Source organism: Carya illinoinensis, chromosome 15 (genome assembly GCF_018687715.1).
Source record: "Carya illinoinensis cultivar Pawnee chromosome 15, C.illinoinensisPawnee_v1, whole genome shotgun sequence".
Classification (NCBI taxonomy): domain Eukaryota; kingdom Viridiplantae; phylum Streptophyta; class Magnoliopsida; order Fagales; family Juglandaceae; genus Carya; species Carya illinoinensis.
Genome location: NC_056766.1, coordinates 26,034,933 through 26,039,932, shown reverse-complemented (window position 1 = coordinate 26,039,932; position 5,000 = coordinate 26,034,933).

Sequence of the window (5,000 nt, the reverse complement as noted above, 5' to 3'; positions counted from 1 at the left end):
GAATGGTTAGGATTGTGACACTTGTCATCAATCCAACGGTAAAGAACTTTCTAGATTCCTACTCTAGAATTGTCTATAAGGCCCTTTCTAGAACACTACTCTAAATTGTCTAGAACGCCCCTTCTAGATGACTCCACACAATTCCACAAGATTACAAAAGACTTGGAGGCTTCTAGAAGGTTAGCAAATTCTCTAAAAAACCCTAGGTGGTGACATTCTCCCCCACCAAGCTTCGCGACGTCCTCGACGCGGTGTCTTCATGGAACCTTCGGATGTGATCTTCAAACTGCCACAATGACTCCTTTGGTTCCCAAGTTGTCTCGCTCTCGGGCAATCCCTTCCACTTGATCAAGTATTCTTGGCGTGGCATATGACTCTTTCGCCTGATGACACGGTCCGCCAAGATTTCTTCTACTTCTTTGTCGAAAGTGGTAGTTATGCCCAATGGTGCACGCTTGGACTCTCCTCGTGTTGGCTCCTCTTCATCACCATGGTAAGGCTTCAAGCAGCTGACATGGAAAACTGGATGAAGTTTGAACTTGGAGGGTAAGTCCAGCTTGTAGGAGACCTTCCCTACTTTCTTGATGATTGGGAATGGTCCCTCATAACGTCGTACAAGCCCCTTGTGTAGCTTTCTTGTGAACTTGTGTTGGCTCGACAAGATCTTTACTAACACCAAGTCGCCTATACGATATTCTGCGTGCCTTCTCTTCTGATCAGCCCACTTCTTCATCTTCTTGGTTGCTTTGTCTAAGTAGGAACGGGTCACATCCAATTGCTCGTTCCAAGACTTAGCAACCTTGAAGGCTGTCGGACAATTCCCCGCGTAGCTTGTCTCCAATGACTGGGGAGTAAGTGGCTGCTGTCCCATTACAATCTCAAATGGGCTCTTGTTTGTGGACTCGCTCCTTTGTAAATTGTAGGAGAATTGAGCGACATCTAATAACTTGGCCCAATCGGATTGGTTGGCACTTACAAAGTGCCTCATGTATAACTCTAACAAGGCATTCACCCTTTCAGTTTGCCCATCTGTCTGAGGGTGAAAGCTGGTAGAGAAATGTAGGGCAGACCCCATAAGCTTGAATAGTCCTGACCAGAACTTTCCTGTGAAGCGAGGGTCTCGATCACTAATGATGCTCCGTGGTAAGCCCCAATACTTCACCACATGCTTGAAGAATAATTTTGCAGTTTCTTCAGCTGAGCAATCTTTGGGAGCCGCGATGAAGGTGGCATACTTAGAGAATCGATCCACCACCACAATGAGGGTACCGCAACCCTCGGATTTAGGTAGAGCCACTATGAAATCCATGCTCACACTCTCCCATGGATGTGAAGGAATGGGTAGTGGTTCTAGCAATCCTGCGGGACTCTGATTCTCCACCTTATCTTGTTGACACACAAGACAAGTCTTCACGAAGAGTTCCACCTCATCTCTCAGTTGAGGCCAATAGTATGAAGCTTCCAGCAAAGCTCGAGTACGTCGTTGGCCCGGATGTCCAGCCCACAAGGAATCATGGCATTCCTTGATAAGGTTCCTCCGTAGGTTTCCCCACTTTGGAACATAGATTCGCCGCCTGATGGTGTAGAGAAGACCGTCTTCTACCCAGAATCTCTTGGTCTTCCCTTCCTTAGCCATGCTCACCAAGTTCTTGGCTAAGGGATCATGCTCCATGCCTTCACGGATCACCTCGAGTAGCTCCCCTTGAGCTTGAGTGATAGCAGCAAGTTCACCCTTCCTACTCAATGCATCAGCAACAAGGTTGGCCTTGCCCGGTTTGTACTCCAAGACAAAGTCAAATTCTGCCAAGAAGTCTTGCCATCTAGCTTGCTTTGGGCTTAGTTTCTTCTGACTCTGGAAGTAACTAGTGGCAATGTTGTCTGTCTTGACCACAAAATGGGAGCCAAGCAGATAGTGTCGCCAAACTCTGAGGCAATGGATGATGGCCGTCATCTCCTTCTCTTGCACGGTGTATCTCCTTTCAGTCTCATTGAGTTTGCGACTCTCATATGCAATGGGATGTCCCTCTTGCATGAGAACTCCCCCTATGGCAAAGTCTGATGCATCGGATTGTACCTCAAAGGGCTTGGTACAATCTGGTAAGGCCATGACCGGTTTCTCCGTGATGGCTGTCTTCAGATCGTCAAAGGCTTCCTGACACCTTAATGACCACTCCCAGGCCCTGTTCTTCTTGAGCAAGTCGGTGAGGGGGGATGCTCTTGTGGAGTATCCCTTTATAAATCTCCTGTAATAGTTGACAAGCCCAAGGAAGGATCGGAGCTCGGTAACCTTAGTGGGAGGCTCCCACTTCTTGATTGCCTCAATTTTTCCCTCCTCCATGCTGAGTTTTCCACCTTGGATTTTGTGGCCAAGGAAATGGACTTCGTTTAGAGCGAATGAGCACTTCTCCTTCTTGACATAGAGTTGGTTTTCCCTTAAGACACGGAAAACAACCCTTAGATGCTCCACATGTTCTTCAAGGGTAGAACTATAGATGACAATATCATCTAGATAGACTACCACGAACTGATCAAGATAGGGATGAAAGATCTTGTTCATGAGCGTGCAGAAGGTAGCTGGAGCATTTGTGAGGCCGAAAGGCATCACTAGGAACTCGTATGCCCCATAGCGAGTTACACAAGTTGTTTTGGCTTCATCTCCTTCCGCAATTCTTACTTGATAATATCCCGATCTTAGATCAAGCTTGGAGAAGTACTTTGCATGGCCTAGTTGATCAAATAAATCAGCAATCAAAGGAATAGGGTACTTGTTTTTGATGGTTACCTTGTTTAGAGCTCGGTAGTCGATGCACAGCCGCAACGACCCATCATGTTTCCTTTGGAACAACACAGGTGCCCCGTATGGTGCCTTTGAGGGTTGGATGAATCCGGCATCAAGTAGCTCCTTTAGTTGCCTCCTTAGTTCTTCAAGTTCTGGAGGTGACATGCGATAAGGGGCTTTGGCGGGTGGTTTGGCGCCGGGTTCCATCTCGATCTGATGATCCACCTCTCTCCTAGGTGGTAGTTGCTTGGGCAACTCGGGAGGCATGACATCCTCATAGTCCCTGAGGACCTTTTGGATCTCCTTGGGTGGAGGGGAGGAAATCTTCACTTCACCTTCCTCCATAGAAGCCAAGTATGACACCTCGCCCTTCTTCCATCCCTTCTTGAATTGCATGGCGGATAGAAGTTGGGTGGTGTTTGGCTTGGACACGGTGGGTATCATGCATGGACCCCCTTCCAAGATGCACACCGAGTTATAGTGGGGAAGAGACACTACATTGAACTGTCTCAAGAATTCCATCCCCAACACGATGTCAAAATCATCCATAGGAGCGACCGAGAAATCCACCGTGCCTCTCCAAGTGCCAAGTTGTAGCTCCACCCCGTGAGCTACGCCATCGAGGGGTTTGGCTTCAGAATTCACAGTCTTCAGCCACCCTTGACCCTTCTTAAGAGGAATCCCTAGCCGTGTGGCCTCTTCCTTCTTAATGAAGTTATGAGAAGCTCCTGAGTCGACCATGGCGTGACTCTTCTTCCCATTGACTAGCACCTCTACAAACATCAAGGATCCATCCTTGGTGGTTGGCTTCGTGCTTGCCTTCAGAGAGTTGAGAAGTTGTAGACACCCCAGGTGCGACTTCTCTTGAACTTCCTTCTCCTCCAACATAGCGTTGAGGGCCTTCCTCTTGGGACAATCTCTAGCCCAATGCGGTCCGTTACAAAGGAAGCAAGCATCCTTTGGCTTCTTGTCCTTTGAGTAGTCCTTCTTGCCCTCCTTTGATGTTGAAGGCTTGTCTCCACGGTCTTTGTATTGTGGCGGCTTGAACCCCTTCGCTCCCCCACCCTTAGTGTGATTGTCCTTCGAAGACTTGGGCTTTGAAGAGTTGTCACTCTTATGGTACTCAAATTCTTCTAAGGTCTCTGCCACGGTCAGGGCGGTGGAGATGTCGTTGACTCCGCGACGTTTGAGTTCTTGAGCCACCCAAGATTTGAGACCGTCGATGAAGTTGAAGAGGAGATCTTCTTCACTCATGTTTGTAATTTGAAGCATGAGGGCAGAAAATTCCTCAACATAGTTGCGGATAGAAGAAGTGTGCTTCAACTCCTTCATTCTCTTCCGCGCATGAATTGCCACATTCTCGGGATAGAATTGCCGCTTGAGTTCACGCTTGAACTCTTCCCAAGAATCAATGGAGCAAGTACCCTTCTCTATCTCACTATGCTTACGACGCCACCAAGTACCAGCAAGATTAGTAAGATAGAGGGAAGCAGTACGTACCTTGACACGCTCGTCTTGCATGTTCAAAGCTTCAAAGTAGCGCTCCATGTGCCACATGTAGTTGTCAAGTTCTTTGGCATCCCGCTTGCCATCGAACTCTTTTGGTTTGGGGGTATCCACCCTTGGTGTCGCCATCATCCCAGCTCCGACGACGCCCCCATTGGCCACTGCACGCTTGCATATAGCCCAATCCGCCTTGGTCTCCTCCAGACCGACGCGGTATTCCTCCATTTGTCCTTGGAGTTTTGTTAGCTCCCCCAAGACCCGGTCTTGGAATGCAACGTTCTCAACACGTTGTGCTTCGATGGTAGGGTGGATGGTGCTTAGAATGGACTCCTTGAGCGATTCGGATTGTCCCTCCAATCCTAGCTCCTCCATACCTTGCTCCACGATGTCAAGTCGGTCCCTGACATCCGCTACCGCCACCTCCATCCTGGTCACCGTGTTGTCGAGGGTGCTCACCTCCCTGTGAAACTGATCCCATTCCTCGATCTTGGCCAATATCTTGGCCATGGCCCTCTCGATCCCATCGAGACGAGACTCCATAGATGAGCTTGAGTCCTTCGACCTCTTGCTCTTTCTTGTCTCCTGGACCTCCATGGTGATCTCACTTGGATCCGCCATCCTAACTTGGTTGGCTCTGATACCAACTGTCACGGACTTAGAATTTCTTCACTCGACCCGTGCGGCCTTAGGAGGCTTTCTCTCCCACAAAGCTCCT